We start from the raw sequence: 21,469 nt of genomic DNA, 5'->3' as shown, positions 1-21,469 counted from the left end.
CCAGCGCCAGGAATACAATGACGGAAGGTAGGTATCCTTCCGCACTGTATTCCTCCACCACTTTAAAAAAAAAAAAAAGTCCCTAGTCTCACTTTATGCCATTGCTGCGTGGAATTGTATGTAGTATATATGTATGTTGCATGCATGTAGTATATATGCAGTATATATGTAGTATGCATGTTGCATGCATGTGGTATATATGTAGTATGTATGTAGCATGTATGTAGTATGTAGCATGTATGTAGTATGTATGTTGCATGTATGTAGCATGTAGTGTGTATGTAGCATGTATGTAGTATGTATGTTGCATGTATGTAGCATGTAGTGTGTATGTTGCATGTATGTAGCATGTAGTATATATGTAGTATGTATGTTACATGTAGTATATATAGTATATATGTAGTATGCATGTTGCATGCATGTAGTATATATGTTGTATGTATGTTGCATGCATGTAGTATATATGTATTATGTATGTAGTATGTATGTAGCATGTATGTAGTATGTATGTTGCATGTATGTAGCATGTAGTATGTATGTTACATGTAGTATATATATAGTATATATGTAGTATGCATGTAGTATATATGTTGTATGTATGTTGCATGCATGTAGTATATATGTATTATGTATGTAGTATGTAGCATGTATGTAGTATGTAGCATGTATGTAGCATGTAGTATATATGTAGTATGTATGTTACGTGTAGTATATATAGTATATATGTAGTATGCATGTTGCATGCATGTAGTATATATGTATTATGTATGTAGTATGTAGCATGTATGTAGTATGTAGCATGTATGTAGCATGTAGTATATATGTAGTATGTATGTTACGTGTAGTATATATAGTATATATGTAGTATGCATGTTGCATGCATGTAGTATATATGTTGTATGTATGTTGCATGTAGTATATAAGTATTATGTATGTAGTATGTATGTAGCATGTATGTAGCATGTATGTAGCATGCATGTAGTATGTAGCATGTATGTAGTATGCATGTTGCATGTAGTATGTATGTTACATGTAGTATATATGTAGTATGCATGTTGTATGTATGTAGCATGTATGTAGCATGTAAATTTTTTTTTTTTTACATTCAACACATTAGCCGGATGATGGGACTACTACTGTCCCATCATTGGCTAATGTGTCAATCACTGTCATGGTAGCAGGCATCGCCCGATGGGACTTGTAGTCCCATCGGACGATACCTGCACAGACCCCCAGAGCCTGCACAGCCCACCGGCAGGCCGGCACAGCCCCCCGGCAGGCCGGCACAGACCACCGGAGCCTGCACAGACCACCGGCAGGCCGGCCCAGCCCCCCGGCAGGCCGGCACAGCCCCCCGGAGCCTGCACAGACCACCGGCAGGCCGGCACAGACCCCCGGAGCCTGCACAGACCACCGGCAGGCCGGCACAGCCCCCCGGCAGGCCGGCACAGACCCCCCGAAGCCTGCACAGACCACCGGCAGGCCGGCACAGACCCCCGGACAGTCGGCACAGCCCCCCCGAAGGCCCGAACTGACGGCGCATCATGATGCGCACAGACAGCGCATCATGATGACGTCATTTCGGCAGCCAATCAGAGCCACAAAAGTGGCTCATTGCATTTTGGACTTCCGATTCCGGTATCCGATACGAAAAAAGTATCGGTACTCGGTATCGGAATTCCGATACGGCAAATATCGGCCGATACCCGATACTTGCGGTATCGGAAAGCTCAACACTAGTGATGAGGCATTAACTAAATACAGAAGATTAAATAAATTCTGTAAAATGCAAATCAAAACAGCAAAGATTGAGACAAAGAGACTCATTGCCAGAGAAAGTAACAATAATCCCAAAATATTCTTTAACTACATAAATAGTAAGAAACTAAAAAATGATAGTGTTGGCCCCCTTAAAAATAGTCTGGGTGAAATGCTGAATGAGGATGAGGAAAAAGCCAATATGCTAAATGACTTTTTTTCAACAGTATTTACACAAGAAAATCCCATGACAGATAACATGATCAGGGATAAAAATTCTCCATTAAATGTCACCTGCTTAACCCAGCAGAAAGTACGGCAGCGTCTAAAAATCACTAAAATTGACAAATCCCCGGGCCCGGATGGGATACACCCCTGAGTACTGCAGGAATTAAGCACAGTCATAGATAGACCATTATTTTTAATCTTTAAAGATTCCATAATAACAGGGTCTGTACCACAGGACTGACGTATAGCAAATGTGGTGCCAATATTCAAAAAGGGGACAAAAACTGAACTTGGAAATTATAGGCCAGTAAGTTTAACCTCAACTGTGGGTAAAATCCTGGAGGGTTTTCTAAGAGATACTATACTGGAGTATCTGGAGAAGAATAACCTTATGACCCAATATCAGCATGGGTTTACAAGGGACCGTTCCTGTCAGACTAATCTGATAAGCTTTTTTGAAGAGGTAAGTTCCGGACTGGACCAAGGGAATGCAGTGGACGTGGTGTACATGGACTTTTCAAAAGCTTTTGATACGGTGCCACACAAAAGGTTGATACATAAAATGAGAACAATGGGGATAGGGGAAAATATGTGTAGGTGGGTTAAGAGCTGGCTCAGGGATAGGAAACAAAGGGTGGTTATTAATGGAGCACACTCGGACTGGGTCACGGTTAGCACTGGGGTACCACAGGGGTCATTTTTGGGCCCGCTTCTTTTCAACATATTTATTAATGACCATGTAGGGGGCATAGAGAGTAGAATTTCAATATTTGCAGATGACACTAAACTCTGCAGGGTAATCAATACAGAGGAGGACAATTTTATATTACAGGAGGATTTATGCAAACTAGAAGCTTGGGCTGATAAATGGCAAATGACCTTTAATGGGGATAAATGTAAGGTCATGCACTTGGGTAGAACGAACAAGATGTATAATTACCGTATTTTTCGCTTTATAAGACGCACCACAAATTTTGAGGAGAAAAATAGGAAAAAACATTTTTTTAATAAAATGGTGGTGCCTTTTATAATCCAGGTGTCTTATTGCTTACCGGGGTGGTGGCTGCGGTGAAGTGGGGTCCCAGGGTCGCTGCTGGAGGAGGCAGGAGTGGGGTGATACTGCAGGCCGCAGGAAGAGATGAGAGGGTGCTCTGATGTGCAGCTCACTGCCAGGGGGCTAGTGCTGCTACCAGTGGGGCTCATGCTGCTACCAGGGGGGCTCGCGCTGCTGCCAGGGGGGCTGTACTGTTGCCAGGGGGGTCTGTGCTGCTGCCAGGGGGTCTTGTGCTGCTACCAGGGGGCTCACGCTGCTGCCAGGGGGGCTGTACTGCTGCCAGGGGGGTCTGTGCTGCTGCCAGGGGGATCATGCTACCAGGGGGGCTCATTCTGCTGCCAGGAGGGCTGTACTGCTGCCAGGGGGGCTCGTGCTGCTACCAGGGGGCTCATGCTACCAGGGGGGCTGTACTGCTGCCAGGGGGGCTCATGCTGCTACCAGGGGGCTTGCACCGCTGCCAGGGGGCTGTACTGCTGCCAGGGGGGCTCATGCTGCTACCAGGGGGGCTTGCACCGCTGCCAGGGGGGCTGTACTGCTGCCAGGGGGGCTCATGCTGCTACCAGGGGGGGCTTGCGCTGCTGCCAGGGGGCTGTACTGCTGCCAGGGGGGTCTGTTATGATGAGTCACCGAAGGAGGAAAGAACAAAATACTAGCTAAGTCCAGAAAAACCAGAGAGGTTGGCAGCTATCGGATTGCAGACCCCTGAACCTATCCACAACAACTAGCAGTAGCCGTGGGGGGTTCCTACGGTGCCCTAGACCCCTCGATCACAGCCGGAGAACTACATAGCCTAAAGACAGAAAGGGGAAAAACTAAACTGCCCCAGAGCAGACCCCAAAGCAATAGGCAGCCCCCAACATATAATGACGGTGAAGCAAGATGAAAACACTAACACAGATAGAAAGATAGGTTGAGCAAATGATGGGGCCCAAGCTAACTAAATAGGACAGGATAGGAAAGCTCTGTCTACCATCCGCAAAAACCCTATCCAAAATGAGCCAACCGACTGATAGGAAAAACAGGCCCTGAAGTCGCTAGGCTTCAAAAGACTATATCAGCACTCAGGTATATTCTGAAGACAAAGCAAAAGATCAACAGATCAGAGACAAAAATGGAATTCAGCTCACCCCCGGGATGGCAGAACTCCCAAAAAACAAGGCAAAACAAAAACAAAACTGAAGAGTACAAAGCAGAGCAGAAAAACTTAGCTTTGAGACCCAGGAATCAGACTGGTCTCCAAGAATCCAGCAGGATCACCAGCAATGCAGAAGGGCGTCGGCTGCCTTATATCCAGTCCTCAATTCCAGCCACCCAGTCAACATCTAGCTGCCCAGGTGTTTGGTAATCAGCCTCACTACCTTCCTTCACCAGAGGAGGGAGTTCATCAGACCTCAATGGTGAAGGGAAAAATGAACTCACAACAGTACCTCCCCCTTGAGGAGGGGTCACCGAACCCTCATCCATGCCACCAGGGCGATCCGGGTGAGCCCGATGAAAGGCACGCACCAATCTTTCGGCATGAACACCAGAGGCAGAGACCCAGGAATTATCCTCCTGACCATAACCCTTCCACTTAACCAAATACTGGAGTCTCCGTCTAGCCAGACGGGAATCCAGTATCTTCTCTACCTCATATTCCATGTTACCTTCAACCAATATAGGGTCAGGAGGTGCCACCACAGGAACTACTGGTTCAACGAACCTCTTCAACAAGGACTTATGAAACACATTATGAATTTTAAATGTGACAGGAAGAGCCAACCGAAAAGAGACCAGATTAATAATCTCCAAAATCTTGTAAGGTCCCTTAAATCTAGGCTTAAACTTAGGAGAAGCCACCTTCATAGCGATATTTTTTGATGACAACCAAACCATATGACCCACCTTAAACTGGGGACCAACGGTCCTACGCCGGTTGGAAAACCGCTGGGCCTTTTCCTGGGAGACAGACAACTTATCCACTACTTGGTCCCAGATCTGGTGCATTCTCTCCACCACAGTGTCAACACCTGGGCAGGCAGAAGGCTCCACCTGCCCTGAAGAAAATCGAGGGTGAAACCCAAAGTTACAAAAAAAAGGTGACCTCAAAGTGGCAGAACTAGCTCTATTATTTAAAGCAAATTCGGCCAAGGCCAAAAATGAAACCCAATCATCCTGATCGGCAGAAATAAAACATCTCAAATACGACTCCAAAGTCTGGTTTGTTCTCTCCGTCTGCCCATTGGTCTGAGGGTGAAACGCAGAGAAGGACAACTGAATTCCCAGCTTGGAACAGAAAGTCCTCCAAAATCTAGACACAAACTGAACTCCTCTGTCAGATACAATGTTCTCAGGAATCCCGTGCAAGCGAACCACCTGTTGCAAAAACAAGGGCACCAACTCAGAGGAAGATGGCAACTTAGGGAGTGGTACAAGATGGACCATCTTAGAGAATCACAAATCACCGAAATAACAGTCATTCTCTGAGAGACAGGCATATCAGAGATAAAATCCATTGAAATATGGGTCCATGGCCTCCTGGGCACCGGCAAAGGCATCAACAAGCCACTAGAGCAAGAGCAAGGTTTAGACCGGGAGCAAGTCCCACAGGACTGCACAAAATTCCTGACATCATGAGACAAGGCGGGCCACCAAAAAGACTGACTCACCAGATCTCTAGTACCAAAAATACCTGGATGACCAGCCAATGCAGAGCAATGAACTTCAGACATCACTCTCTTCCTCCACTGGTCAGGAACATACAACTTTCCACTGGGATAACGCTCAGGTTTGTCCTCCTGAAACTCTTCCAGAGCACGTCTCAAATCGGGCGAGATGGCAGAAAGAACTACCCCCTCGCCTAAGATGGTAGCAGGCTTAGTCACAACAGGAGAATTCAGCTCACCCCCGGCCGGGGATGGCAGAACTCCCAAAAAACAAGGCAAAACAAAAACAAAACTGAAGAGTACAAAGCAGAGCAGAAAAACTTAGCTTTGAGACGCAGGAATCAGACTGGTCTCCAAGAATCCAGCAGGATCACCAGCAATGCAGAAGGGCGTCGGCTGCCTTATATCCAGTCCTCAATTCCAGCCACCCAGTCATCATCTAGCTGCCCAGGTGTTTGGTAATCAGCCTCACTACCTTCCTTCACCAGAGGAGGGAGTTCATCAGACCTCAATGGTGAAGGGAAAAATGAACTCACAACAGGGGTCTGTGCAGCAGCCCTGGGCTCTGCCCACATTTACCGGGTGTCCGTCGGCGCTGTGGGTGTCTCCGGGTGCCCAGCGGTGTCTCCGGTTCCAATCCCGGGGCTCTGGCGACATTTTGCGACAGGCCAGAGCCCCGGGGCTCCCTCTCGGTTCCCTCTGTTTTGGGCTCCGGCAATATGGCGGCCGCCGCCGGGGGCGTGATCTTGGGACTGAGATCTCGAGAGATGAGATTTCAGCGAGATTCGCAGGCTATTAATATCAGCTCACAGCTTTTACTGGCTAGTTTACAGGGGAACCCCAGAAGAAAATTGACATGGGGCCCCATATAAAATTGAACCAGCAAAGCCTAGGCAGACAGCTGCGGGCTGATATTAGTAGCCTGGGAAGGGGCCATGGATATTGGCACTCCCCCAGACTAAAAACATCAGCTCTCAGATGCCCCAGACACGGCGCATCTTATAGATGCTCCAATTCAGGCACTTAGCCTGTAGCGGTGGCAAGTGGGGTTCATATTTGTGGGGTCGATGTCACCGTTGTATTGTCTGGTGACATCAAACCCATGGCTTAGTAATGGAGAGGTGTCAATAAGACACCTATCCATTACTAATCCTGTAGTTATATGGTAAATAAAGACAGCCAGAATAGAGTCCTTTATTTGAAATAATCACACGGACTCCTGTATTGAATCTTAATTAACCATACTTACTGAACGCCTAATCCTCGACTCCCTCGTCTCCTGCAACAAGAATAAAGTAATAAACCAACATGTAATACTCCCTGTCCGACGTTGTCCATTTACCGAGTGTCCCATGACGATCTCACGTGTAGAACAGTCACATCTACCAGGCCTCCGGTGATACACTGACAGGAGGTGATTGTAGTGTATCACCGAGAGTTCATCGGAGTTCGTGCTCGCACTTATTCTCACACAGCGGTGCCGCAAGTGACAGCACCAAAGCTGAAGAGCTGATGTACTCCGGTGAACTCTCACAAAGGCGCAGTGATACACTGAGGGAGGATTACCTCCTGTCTGTATCGCCGGAGGCTGGGTACAGTGGTCACTGTCAATGTGACTGTTCAACACATGAGATTGTTGTGGGAAACTCGGTAATTGACTACTGCGGACAGGGAGTATATGTTGGTTTATTATTTTATTTTTGTTGCAGGAGACGCAGCAGGTGTCGAGGATTAGGTGTTTGGTGAGTATGTATATTGTATGTAATTATGTACATTTTTTTTGCAATTGAACACGGTAGCCATATGATGGAACTACTCTCCCATCATTGACTCATGGTGTCACTGTTATATGTGACAGCAGACATAGCCGGATGGGAGTAGTAGTCCCATCTGACGATGCCTGGGTACACAAACAGACACCTGCAGACAGATGCACAGACAGGCACCGGCAGACAGGCACAGACAGACACACACATATTTTCTGCACGCACATATTCTCCGCCCACACACATAGTCTCCACCCACATACTCTTCCTCCTTCTGACATTTCATTTCTGCAGCATTTTTGGCACACAAATCTGCAGCAAATCCCCAAACATTTTTACACCTGCGGTTTGGCTGCAGATTTGACTGACTCAATGTAAGTCAATGGGTGCAGAAATGCTGCAGATCCGCAAAAAGAATTGACATGCTGTGGAAAATAAAATGCTGCAAATCAAGACAGAATTTTCTGCAGCATGTGCACACCAATTCTGGATTCCCATTGTTTAACATTGCTTGAGCAATCCTTTGCAGATTTGGCGCAATTCCGCACAGAAAAAGCACTGCAAATTCGCAACTTGTGCACATAGCCTAATACAAGTAATTCTAATAATAACAAAAGAGGAGTTTATAGATGTGGAAATGTGTTGTAATTGCTGTAATATAAATCATGGCAAAACATTATAATTCAAGAAGTCAGGTACGACTCACAATTTCACTCAGGAACTCACATGCAGCTCTGATTTTATAGTTTATGTGGTGACATGTTACTGTGGGCTCAATTATGTGGGCTGAATCACACAAACTCTACAAATCAGCATGAATGGCCACAGGCACAATGCTAAAATAGGATACCTCAAACAAAGTCTGCCCAAACATATCACTTTAAAACACAATAAAAATGTTGAATCCATAACAGTCATCCCATTGGAGCAAATTCATCCATTAACCAGAAACCGAAAATCAGTCCTAAATAAGAAAGAGTCCTACTGGATATACAGGCTATCCAGTCCATTTAGAAAAATCTCTATAAAACTATTAACACTTCATTACCTCTAGTGTTGGAGATATAGATGCGATGAGATCTCCTGTGAGCAGAGATAAGTATATAAAAGATAGAGAATGTTACATCAGCCGAAATGGCTTGTCTGTGTTGCTGATATACAAATAAATGGCATGGGATTTCTAATATACACTCACTGGCCACTTTATTAGGTACACCATGCTAGTAAGGGGTTGGACCCCCTTTTGCCTTCAGAACTGCCTCAATTCTTCGTGGCAGAGATTCAACAAGGTGCTGGAAGCATTCCTCAGAGATTTTGGACCATATTGACATGATGGCATCACATAGTTGGCGCAGATTTGTCGGCTGCACATCCCTGATGCGAATCTCCCGTTCCACCACATCCCAAAGATGCTCTATTGGATTGAGATCTGGTGACTGAGGAGGCCATTTGAGTACAGTGAACTCATTGTCATGTTCAAGAAACCAATCTGAGATGATTTGAGCTTTATGACATGGCGCATTATCCTGCTGAAAGTAGCCATCAGATGTTGGGTACATTGTGGTCATAAAGGGATGGACATGGTCAGCAACAATACTCAGGTAGGCTGTGGCGTTGCAACGATGCTCAATTGGTACCAAGGGGCCCAAAGAGTGCCAAGAAAAAATTCCCCACACCATGACACCACCACCACCAGCCTGAACCGTTGATACAAGGCAGGATGGATCCATGCTTTCATGTTGTTTACGCCAAATTCTGACCCTACCATCCGAATGTCGCAGCAGAAATCGAGACTCATCAGACCAGGCAACGTTTTTCCAATCTTCTACTGTCCAATTTCGATGAGCTTGTGCAAATTGTAGCCTCAGTTTCCTGTTCTTAGCTGAGAGGAGTGGTACCCAGTGTGGTCTTCTGCTGCTGTAGCCCATCTGCCTCAAAGTTCGACGCACTGTGCGTTCAGAGATGCTCTTCTGCCTACCTTGGTTGTAACGGGTGGCAATTTGAGTCACTGTTGCCTTTCTATCAGCTCGAACCAGTCTGCCCATTCTCCTCTGACCTCTGGCATCAACAAGGCATTTCCGGCCACAGAACTGCCGCTCACTGGATTTTTTTTCTTTTTCGGACCATTCTCTGTAAACCCTAGAGATGGTTGTGCGTGAAAATCCCAGTAGATCAGCAGTTTCTGAAATACTCAGACCAGCCCTTCTGGCACCAACAATCATGCCACGTTCAAAGGCACTCAAATCACCTTTCTTCCCCATACTGATGCTCGGTTTGAACTGCAGGAGATTGTCTTGACCATGTCTACATGCCTAAATGCACTGAGTTGCCGCCATGTGATTGGCTGATTAGAAATTAAGTCTTAACACACAGTTGGACAGGTGTACCTAATAAAGTGGCCAGTGAGTGTATATTGCGAAAGGATAGATATTAAAGGGAACCTGTCACTACTTTTTTGACCTACCAGCTAAAAATATCACTTAATTGAGTGTCTGCTATGCGTTCCACCACTAGTTCTGAAACCCCCTGACTCCCCATGTATCACCCATAAAAACCTTTTTTATTTGACCCGCGCTGTATGAGAATCGGTCCGGTCCGATAGGCGTTGCCTCTGTTCCCTCACTCCACCCCTCCTCGGCTTGCTGTACACATTCTTTGCTGTGAAGATCGCAGATCACATACAGATTTTGCACGTGCTCATTGAAATGTGACCTCGCGTGCTCGCAGTATGCTTCGCCCAAATAAGGGCAAAGCTGAAAATCAGTAGTGCGCAAGTGCCAGCATACGCGGTTGTTTCTTATGTCCCGGAAGTATTTTGCAGCCATGCACACTACTGATTTTTGGCTTTGCCCTCAGTTGGGCAAAGCATACTGCGCACACGCGAGGTCACATTTCAATGCGCACGCGCAAACTCTGTACGCGATCTGCGATAATGGCAATTATGGCACTTATCCTCGCTCTTCCCTCTTGCCCTGTAACGGAGGCAAGTGAGATGATAGTTGGGTAGGTTGATGTCACCTTTGTATTGTCAGGTGACATCAAGTCCCTAGGTTAGTTAGGAGAGGCGTCAATAAAATGCTCCCATTACTAAACCTATGGTCATATTTTATGAATAAAAACAGACACCTAGAAAAAAGTCTTTGAATTGAAAGAATGGACTGTTTTAATAATCTTAATTAAACCATACTTAAGACCTCGCCCATTCCCTCATGCCCTCATCATATGCAAAAGAGTTAAAAAACAAACAACAATATTCATAGTAACATAGTAACATAGTTATTAAGGTTGAAGGGAGACTTTAAGTCCATCTAGTTCAACCCATATTCTATCTTAACCTGCCCTAACATGTTGATCCAGAGGAAGGCAGAATTCCTCACCTTTCCGCAGAGATGCTGCTAATCCATTTGTCCTACGATGGTTCTAGCTCTGCTACAGCTAGATGGCAAGCTGCATGGTTGCATGAGGTGACCATACAGCCTGTCATCCAGCAGAGACACTGAGCAGCGTCTGCTACCGCTGCCCAGTGTCTCACGGTGAACTCATAGGAACTGAACTTCACTCGCGGTGCCGTCTGAAAAGTCCTGGGAGTTCACAGCCAATGAACTTACTTTACCTATCTGACGTTAGCAGCCACGTAGTGTAAAATCACAGCAGGAGCCGACAGGATAGAAGAGATTACATACAGTAAATACAAATAGAATACATAGATAAATAGATGTTGGTGGCAAATACAATTAGTGCAGTGTGTGTGTGCAAATTATTGTACATGTGTTTAATTAATAAAAGATTATTTTTCTGAAAAAAAATGGCATGGGCTCCTGCGTAATTTTTGTAACCAGCAGAGGGAAAGCCGATGACTGGGGGCCGATGTTTATGGCCTGTGAAGGGGATAGTACCCATCAAGCTTCCCAGGCTATTAATATCAGCTCAAAAATGGTATACTTAGCCTTTACTGGCAATTTAAATGGGGAATATTAGAAAAAATGATGTAGGGTCCCCCTATTATTAATAGCCAGCAAAAGCTATGCAGACAGGTGCAGGCTGATATTAATAGCCTAGGAAGGGGCCATGGATACTGCCCCCGGCTAAAAACATCAGTTCTCAGCCACCAAAGAAAAGGTGCATCTATAAGATGCGCCAATTCTGGCACTTAGCCTCGCTTTTCCCACTTGCCCTGTAGCGGCAAGTGGGGTGATAGTTGGGGGTTGATGTCACCTTTGTAATGTCAAGTGACCTCAAGCCCAGAGGTTACAGTGGTATTTAGTCAGCCACCAATTATGCAAGTTCTCCCTCTTAAAAAGATGAGAGAGACCTGTAATTGACATCATAGGTAAACCACAACTATGAGAATCAAAATGAGAAAACAAATCCAGAAAAGCACCTTGTCTGATTTGGCAAGATTTATTTTGCAAATTATGGTGGAAAATAAGTATTTGGTCATTAACAAAAGTTCATCTCAATATTTTGTTATATATCCTTTGTTGGCAATAACAGAGGTCAAATGTTTTCTGTAAGTCTTCACAAGGTTTGCACGCACTGATGGTGGTATGTTGGCCCATTCCTCCATGCAGATCTCCTCTAGAGCAGTGACGTTTTTGGCCTGTCACTGGACAACATGAACTTTCAAATCCCTCCAAACCATACGCCCATTTCAGTGATGCCATTGTCTCCAGCAAGAGAATTAAAATAAAATCAATATTTCTCACCTTTCCACAGAGAAGATGATAATCCATTTGTCCCATGATGAGTCTAGCTCTGTTACATTTAGATGGCAGGCTGCATGATTGCATGATGCGACCATACAGCCTGTCAACCAGCAGAGACACTGAGCAGTGTCTGCTTCTGCTGCCCAGTGTCTCCCAGTGAACTCGTAGGACCTAAACTTCACTAGTGGTGACGTCAGAAAGGCCCTGGGAGTTCACAGCCAATGAGCTCACTTCACTTGTCTGATGCTAACACGAGCGACATTAGAAATTTTCCCACGGCACTCGCGCTAACATCAAATCAGTACTGGAGATGTCAGTGTCCGTGTGTGTAATACATGTGGTACATGTGTGGCAACCGTGTGCCATATCAGTACCACACAGTGGGCGCCAAGGAAGCAGAGGTACAGTAAGTGCTGGTGCTGAAGATGAATCTCATCCTCCCCTGCTCTGCTGGCAATCATCACAAACAGGGGCGATGATGAGAGTTGTATTCACGTGAGAACAATGACAGCAGACGGTGGCTTTTGGGACTATTACTCCCATCAGCTTACACCTGCTACCGCCAATAACAGTGACAGTAGGAGCAGCGGATGGGAGTATTCCTCACCTGCGCTACGTATAAATAAATAAATGAAAAAAACTGTTGTGGATTCCCTGGTATTTTCTATAACAAGCCAGGCAAACCTGACAGCTGGGGGCTGCAACCCACTGCTTTCAGTGTTAGTTATCAAGAATAGAGGAGTCCCCACACCGTGCAGTGTCCTCAGTCCTGTGGAAAAAAGTCACTAAGTTCTCAGTTCAAGCTCAGTGACTTCACCACAGATCACGGTGAGAAATTCTCACAGTCATCTGCAGTGAAGTCACTGATCTTGAACTGCGGTCAGCTCACTGACTTTTTCCCATAGTGCTGAGGTCACAGCAGTTCAGCCTGACTGGGAATGCAGCCTCAGTGACCATAGGTAACCTCGATAACATCACCGCTTGTCACTGAGGCTGCACTTGCAGCAGTTCTGTCATGATCCATTTTTGTATTTGTGGCAGCTCTGGTTCCACTCAGTTAAAACTTTTTTCCTTTCAGGCCATCGGGGGTTAATGTCAGTTTTTCCCAACTGGCAATTTAGTGTTACTGCAGTGCTGCTGGGTCAACTGATGTGGGTGGTGACCAACCACTCCCACCATCCTTTAAAAGGTCACCTGATGCATCAGCTGACTGTTGGTGATAGAGAGATCTACAATGACCAAGCCAGATTAAGGAACTCTCTGGGTCTCTGGGTGCAGTTGTGCTTCTGCTGAGTTCGCTCTCCTGGTGCCTTTATTCTGCTGTGCGGTGCTTTGTATCAGAGAAAGCTAAGTGTTTATTTTCCTCATCCCTTACTTGTCTTTCACTATCCCCTGTGTGTTTTATCTGTAGTGGCTAGGCTAGTGCCCTACGCCGGCCACTGCACTAGCCAGGGCTGTTAGGTGACAGCGAGGGATGAGGTAACTTGACAGCGGTGGGGGGGGGAGACCCGCATAGGGCATTAGGTGAGTGCAGGGACAGGCTCAGGTTGGAGCTCAGGTGGTGACCATCCCTCATTCCCAATTGGTAGGGCCTTCCTCTCTCCTATTCCATCCCCGTTGTGTGTGTTATGCTGTTAACCGACCAACCATCTGTTGGGTCATGTTACACCGTGACAGTCATAGCAGCTTCAGCAGTTGACGGGGATCTGGGCCTCGGCTCAGTTGCATGCTCAACCGGAACTCAAAATATCTCTCCCTGACCATTTCTCTGGAGGGAGAGATAAGTTTGTAGTGTTTAAAGAAGCCTGCAAACTGTATTTCAGGCTTCACCCTCATTCTTCAGGGAGCGAGGGACAGTGTTTGGGGATTATAGTCTCTCTTCTCAAGGGTGATCCCCAATCCTGAGCCTTCTCCCTGCCGACTGGTTCACCATCTTTGTGGTTGGTGGACGAGTTTTTCGCGGCTTTGGCACTGGTGTATGGGGATCCTGATGGCGTCTCCTCCCTGGCAGAATCTCAATTTCGTAAAATCAAGCAGGGGGACCGGCCGGCTGAGGATTACTGCTCAGAGTTCAGGAGGTGGGCCACTGACATGCAGTGGAATGACCCTGCCCTTAGGAACCATTTTTTTCAGGGTCTGTCACCTAGGCTGCAGGATACTCTTGTGCAGTACACTTCCCCAGATCGTTGGAAGCCGCAATGTCCCTTGCTATCCGGGTGAATAGATGCCTCAGGGAGAGGCATATACCAAATCTGCCACCTATTGTCCTCTCAAGGGAGGAGGACTCATCGGTGCAGACGGATGAACCCATACAGGTGGGAGTAGTTGCATTTCAAATGGGGTTTCCTGCAGTTCGACGTGGTTTGGGGGCATATTTCTACTGTGGGCAGACTGGTCATTTCATTAATGTCTGCCCTGCTGGTGCCAAATTACCTGTGTCTTCTCAGAAGCCACGTCCCCTTGGTCGTGTGGAGGGAGGCGACCAGGGTGTTTATATTTCCTCCATTTTTTCATCTCAGTGTACCATATCTGCTGAACTGGTGTTTGGCAGGGTAACTGAGACTATACCGGTGCTGGTGGTTAGTGAAGCTGGGGTCAGTTTGGTGGATTCTCACTTTGTCCAGACCCATGGTCTGAGGGGTAGAACACTGGCGAGACCCCAAGCATTCAGGCAATTGACTCTGTCTCACTCAGCCAGGGGAGGGTGACCCAAGTCGTAGAAAATAACCTGTTTATAGGGACCCGTCATAAAAGGTCCCTGTTGTGCTACGTCTTGGAGGGTATGCCAACTCCTATCGTTTTAGGCCTACCTTGGTTGAAAAAACATAACCCAGTCATAGATTAGCAGTCCAGGGAACTAGTCAGCTGGGACCAGTCGTGTAAGGACTGCTGCCCGGGAGCTACAATCTCTGCCGTCTTTCTGCAACCGACCCCTTCTCCCGTTGGGATGCAGAGGTTCTGCCAGGGAGTAGAGGCAAGATTCAGCCCTCACCACAAGTTAACCCTAAGTGTCATAGTCCTCTTATGAGGAGGGGTTAGGGGAGGGTGTTGTTCCCTCTGTGTTTAGTGGGCGTATGAGTGTGCTGACTCAGGGGGACGCCTCTGTTGTCGGTTCCTCAAATAGTTCACCATCTTGTGGCAAACGTATGCGTGGAAATAAACGTTCAGGTCCGGACCTGTGTGTTAACGAGTACGTGTGGGTGTCCATCAAAAATATCAGGTGGAAGTGTGATAGTGGGACCTGGAGTTCTAGGGTAATCGGGCCATATTGGGTGTCGGCCCTTCTCAGCCCGGGAACTTACCAGCTGGAGCTACCCCCAGTAATGCACATACACAACTCATTCCACAGGTTGGCACTCTGGAGATTTGCGTTGCCTCTGGAGCCTACGTTGTTGTCACCTCCATCGGGCTGCGTTCGCCGTTAACCTGAGAGTCAGGTGACTACAGAGGTGAACTCTGCTGGATCGAGGCATCCTCATCGTATGTCATTTTCTGGTGTGGTCCAGTGTTGTGGGTCCAGAGGCCTCCTCATAGAAAGGGGAGTACTGTCACGATCCATTTTTGGATTTGTGACAGCTCTGCTTCCACTCAGTTAAAACTTTTTTCCTTTCAGACCGTCCGGGGTTAATGTTAGTTTTTCCCGCTGGCAATCTGGTGTTTCTGCAGTTCTGCTGGGTCAGCTGATGTGGGTGGTGACCACTACCACCATCCTGTAAAAGGTCATCTGATGCATCAGCTGACTGTCGGTGATGGAGAAATCTACAGTGATCAAGCCGGAGTAAAGAGCTCTCTGAGTGCAGTTGTGCTTCTGCTGAGTTCACTTTCCAGGTGCCTTTATTCTGCTGTGCGGTGCTTTGCAGCAGAGAAAGCTAAGTGTTTATTTTCCTCGTCCCTTACTTGTCTGTCACTATCCCCTGTGTGTATTATCTGTAGTGGCTAGGCTTTCACCCTAAGCCGGCCAATGCACTAGCCAGGGCTGTGTTAGGTGACAGCGAGGGATGAGATATCCTGACGGCGGCGGAGGGAAATACCCGCATAAGGTGTTTGGTGAGTGCAGGGACAGGCTCTGGTTGGAGCTCAGGTGGTGACCATCCCTCTTTCCCTATTGGTAGGGCATTCCTCTCTCCTATTCCATCCCCATTGTGTGTGTTGTGCCGATAACTGACTGACCATCTTTTGGATTGTGTTACATCATGACAGTCACCTCATGACAAGTTCAGTCACTAGTGGTTCTCAGCCTGAACGGCCGCATCTTGGCACTGTCCAGGTTGAAAACTATTAATCCCCAGACATGGAATACAGCATGGGACAGAGCGACGAAGAGGTACTGTTCTTTTTATTATTTAAATTTTATTACAGGAGATGAGGGATTCAGTGGAATTAGGCGTTAGGTGAGTATAACTGTGTTTGTTATTTTTAAATAAAAATGGAAAACTGTTTTGTTTTATTTCTAATAAAATACTTTATTCAGGCTGTGTCGTTATTTACCATAATGGATTAGTAATGGATAGGTGTCTTATAGAGGCCTCTCTATTACTAAGCCTTGATATGGGCTTGATATCACCTGACAATACAAAGGTGACATCAACCCCACAAATATGAACCCCACTTGCCACCGCTACAGTGCAAGTGGGAAGAGACGGGCAAAGAGCCAGAATTGGGACATTAAATAGATGTGACTTTTCTGGGCAGCTACGAACTGCTATTTTTAGGCTGGGGGCCATATCCATGGTCCCTTAGCAGCCTGAAAATACCAGCCCACAGCTGTCTGCTTTAGCAAGGCTGGTTGTCAAAAATGGGGGAGATTTCACGCATTTTTTTAACTATTTAAATAAAAAACATGGCTTGGGGACCCCTCTATTTTTGATAACCAGACTTGCTGAAGCTGACGCATGAGGGTTGCAGCCCCCAGCCGTGAGTTATGCCTGGCTGGTTATTAAAAATATGGGGAACCTATGCCGTTTTTTTAAATTATTTATTTACAGCACAGGAGCCGGCTGACTAGAGGTGAACTTTATACCTCCAATCACAGCTGAGGGCTCACGCTGGCTTTTGACAGCGTGGGAACCGTGGCTCTCTGGCGGTGATGATTTCACTGCCGATCAGAAGTGGTGTTTGCACTGGGCATGATCAGCAAGTTTGCTAGGTCTGGTGGCTTGGATGTCGTCATGATGACATGGATCACCATGGCACCGATCGGGACCCCGCGTCACGCCGCGGTGTCTCCAATCCAAAGGCAGATGAGTTGTCAGCCCTCTGCCAGCTTCTGGAATGCTGGGATTGTGTTCACTTGCAGCATTTTGGGGGTTAAAGTGCCTGAAGCTGTCTGCACAATCGCGATGACGTAATATTCTGTCCCTGGTCAAATAGGCACAGGGACGGAATATTACGTCCAATGTCAGAAAGGGGTTCATTTATTTTTTTCTTCGTTCTTCTCTTTTCTGTCCCTCTATTTTTGAATCAGTGATCAACAGTGCAACATGATTTCCTTATTAAAGAGAACCCCTCAGGGCCCCCGTACCCCCTGAACCGCCTGCATTTGTGTCTACATATGCAGACACACTGCCTAACAAGCCCTTTATTACATTACACATAATCAGATTTTTAGAAAAAGTATTTCTAAAGTCTGTTTATGATATGTAAATGAGGGATTTGACTAGTTAGCCCACTAATCATGTTATCACGCCCCTGTGAACGTCATAGTATAACTTACAAGCACCGGTGTCACCACTAGTGCTATACTTATATGCACACTTGCGCAGTGTGCCACTCAGAAGCCGCATACACCCTTCTTCAGAGGTTGAATGTAGTGAGGGAAATAAGCCGTGTGCTTGCGTGAGGTAATTATAGCGCTAGTGATGATGCTGGCGCTTGTAAGTTATGTTATCATGACCACAGGGGCGTGAAAACATCTAAGTGGGCCGACTAGCCAGGAACACTAACACCCCATTTGACTAGTCAAAACCCCATATCATAAACGTTCTTTAAAAATACTTTTACAATCAAATACAATCAAATAAATAAAGCAGCACTCTGTAGCGCTATAGCATGCAAACATGAAATATGAAAACTGAATTGCATTGCTGCACTAGAAATATGAAAAATTGAGAATGCTTAGCGCATAAGTTGGCCAAATCATGTGTAATAAGGTGATAGATAAGGCGATTCTCATTGCCAGGATCTAATGCCAATCATCTCTTAGACAGTCTGCATCTCTCTAGGAACCTAATGTGAATTCTCTCTTAGACTGAAGTCTATATCTCTATGGAGGGGTAGGATCCTGCTGCAATTAAAAACGCCTGAGGCTAAGAGGCGGAGTACTCAGTCAGAAGGCTATTACATACAAATATCAAAAAAACTGACCGTCAAACCCAAACATAAATTAGGTCTGAACAGGTGCTTACTAAGAGTAGAAAACTCATATACACTCAAACAAATAAAGCCTGTCTAAGAGAAGATTGGCATTAGGTCCTGGCAATGAGAATCACCTTATCGTGGCTGCCAGGTATACATGAATGGCCAATTTATGCGCTAAGTATTCTCAATTTTTCATATTTCTAGTGCAGTAATGCAGTTCAATTTTCATATTTCATGTTTGCATGCTATAGCGCTACAGAGTGCTTCTTTACTTGTTTGATTACATATGCAGTCACAACTGCTGGTTGTCCTGAGGGCATGGGTGACCTTACAGGTTCCCTTTAAGATTCAACACTAAAGCCCCCGTCACAAGTTTTGTGACGCAACAGCGATCTCACCAGCGAGATCGGTGTGTGTGACACTTACCAGCGACCGGCCCCCCTGCCGGGTATCGCTGATCGTCCTGGAATGGCCAGGACATATTTTTGATCGTTGGTCTCCCGCTGGCCAGTACGCATCACTGCGTGTGACAGGCGGGGGACCAGCGATCAGCGAGCAGGAGCTGGTAACTAAGGTAAACAGAGGGTTTCTAAGCTGCGCAGCGCTTAGAAACCCGATGTGTACCTTAGTTACCAGCAAGCGTGCTGGTAACTAAGGTACACAGTGGGTAACTAAGCGACGTGCGACGCTTGTTACCCCCATGTCGCTGGTGCTGATCGCTGGTGAAGCTGCCTGTTTGGCAGCTCAACAGCGATCATGTAGCGACACACCAGCGATCCTGACAAGGTCATATCATTGTTGGGATCGCTGGTGCATTGCTATGTGTGACGGGGCCCTAAGGACACTCTTGTATCTAAATTAAATATCCACCAGGATTCTGTCTCAAAGTGTTTTAATCACCCTTTATGGTGGTTGTATTTGTTCAATAGCATATGTGATTAAAGTGGAAGCATTTGTGAATGATAAAATGTTTGGCAGCTTTACATATGTTTCTTGATGATAAGTAGCTAATATTGTTGAGATGTTCTCTGAAACATGTTTTGATGCTATGGCAATGCCGACATATTTTAGGTCACATGCAGCACATTCTGTTCTATAGATAACACAATCAGAATTGCAGTTTGATTTGATATGTCACCCTCATATCAACCATAGGCGTATGACTTCACTATGAATTGCAAATCAGAGCCATGTAAAGAAGAGATGACACTCCCTTCTTCACATTTCCTTGACGACCCCCTGCTGTGCTAAGCCACCCCTTGTGAAGTGGTCAATAGGAATAGTGAACAACAGGCTGGGAAGGTGATACTTTTCTGTCCCAGTAGAAAACAGGTTATTCCTGACCTCAAAGTGTCACACAGAGCAATGTACCAGATATGAATATTGTTTTTTGTGACATGTGTAGGTTCTATAGATATGTGAGGCATATTTTTGCCATTGTGTCGCAATGCTGAAAGCAACACAATTACATCTTGTATTGCTGTGTGCGGCTTGCCTATTCGCCCAGAATTAATATTGCCCATATATAGAAATTAGTATATCTCATGCCTCATATGTATATAAAGCTAAAATTGAGATAAGAGATATGGCAGTAATATCTCCCGCCTTGGACTTCTGGGGGGGGGGGGCAGATATCCTCAGATCTTGGATCTCATAAATTTTGGTACCTTAAGTCACATCTCATTTACTGGCACCCTTCTGAGGCTTGTACCTGGCAAAAGCAGGTTCTCACTGAGAAATGCATCATTCTGTAAGGTCTATGCCATTTTATAAACAGAGTGCTCCCTTTCGCAAGATTTGCACCATTCCTATGACAACAGGTGTACTGTATATCCTTTTATTTTTATGTAATTATATGCACTGCATTGTCCCCTTTGTAATGTCTTTTGTATGTTTTTATAAGCATTGCCTAATTGTTGGAATAAAGATATAAAATGTAATACATTCAATCTTCTTGCTCTATAAACTGCACCCCTGAAGCCTTGTGAAGCTCAAAATTACAGTAATGTGTGTCCAATTGGCCTGTAATAAATGATTTGGTTGTAGCAGCTAGTTTTTTCTTTGGTTATTGCAGAGCATGGCAGTGACTGTACCAAAGTATATATATACTGCTCAAAAAAATAAAGGGAACACTAAAATATCACATCCTAGATATCTCTGAATGAAATATTCCAGTTGCAAAAACAAATTTGTATTCATTGCATAGTGGAATGTGTTCAGAACAATAAAACAAAACAATTATCAATGTAAATCAAAATGAATATCCCATGGAGGTCTGGATTTCGAATGATACTCAAAATCAAAGTGGAAAATAAAATTACAGGCTGATCCAACTTCAGTGGATATGCCTCATGACAAGGAAAAGATGCTCAGTATTGTGTGTGGCCTCCATGTGCCTGTATGACCTCCATACTGTACAACACCTGGGCATGCTCCTGATAAGGTGGCAGATTGTCTCCTGAGGGAGCTCCCAGACCTGAACTAAAGCATCCGTCAACTCCTGGACAGTCTGTGGTGCAACGTGACGTTGGTGGATGGAGCGAGACATGATGTCCCAAATGTGCTCAATCGGATTCAGGTCTGGGGAACGTGTGGGCCAGTTCATAGCTTCAATGCCTTCATCTTGCAGGAACTGCTGACACATCCCAGCCACATGAAGTCTGGCATTGTTCTGCATTAGGAGGAACCCAGGGCCAACCGCACCAGTATATGCTCTCACAAGGGGTCTGAGGATCTCATCTTGGTACCTAATGGCAGTCAGGCTACCTCTGGCGAGCACATGGAGGGCTGTGCGGCCATCCAAAGAAATGCCGCCACACACCATTACTGACCAACTGCCAAACCAGTCATGCTGAAGGATGTTGCAGGCAGCAAATCGCTGTCCGCGGCATCTCCAGACTCTGTCACATCTGTCACATGTGCTCAGTGTGAAGAGCACAGGGCGCCAGTGGCGAA

Source organism: Dendrobates tinctorius, unplaced genomic scaffold, assembly GCF_039654945.1.
Source record: "Dendrobates tinctorius isolate UK_male_01 unplaced genomic scaffold, ASM3965494v1 ptg000030l, whole genome shotgun sequence".
Taxonomy (NCBI): Eukaryota; Metazoa; Chordata; class Amphibia; order Anura; family Dendrobatidae; genus Dendrobates; species Dendrobates tinctorius.
This window is presented reverse-complemented; position numbering follows the sequence as displayed.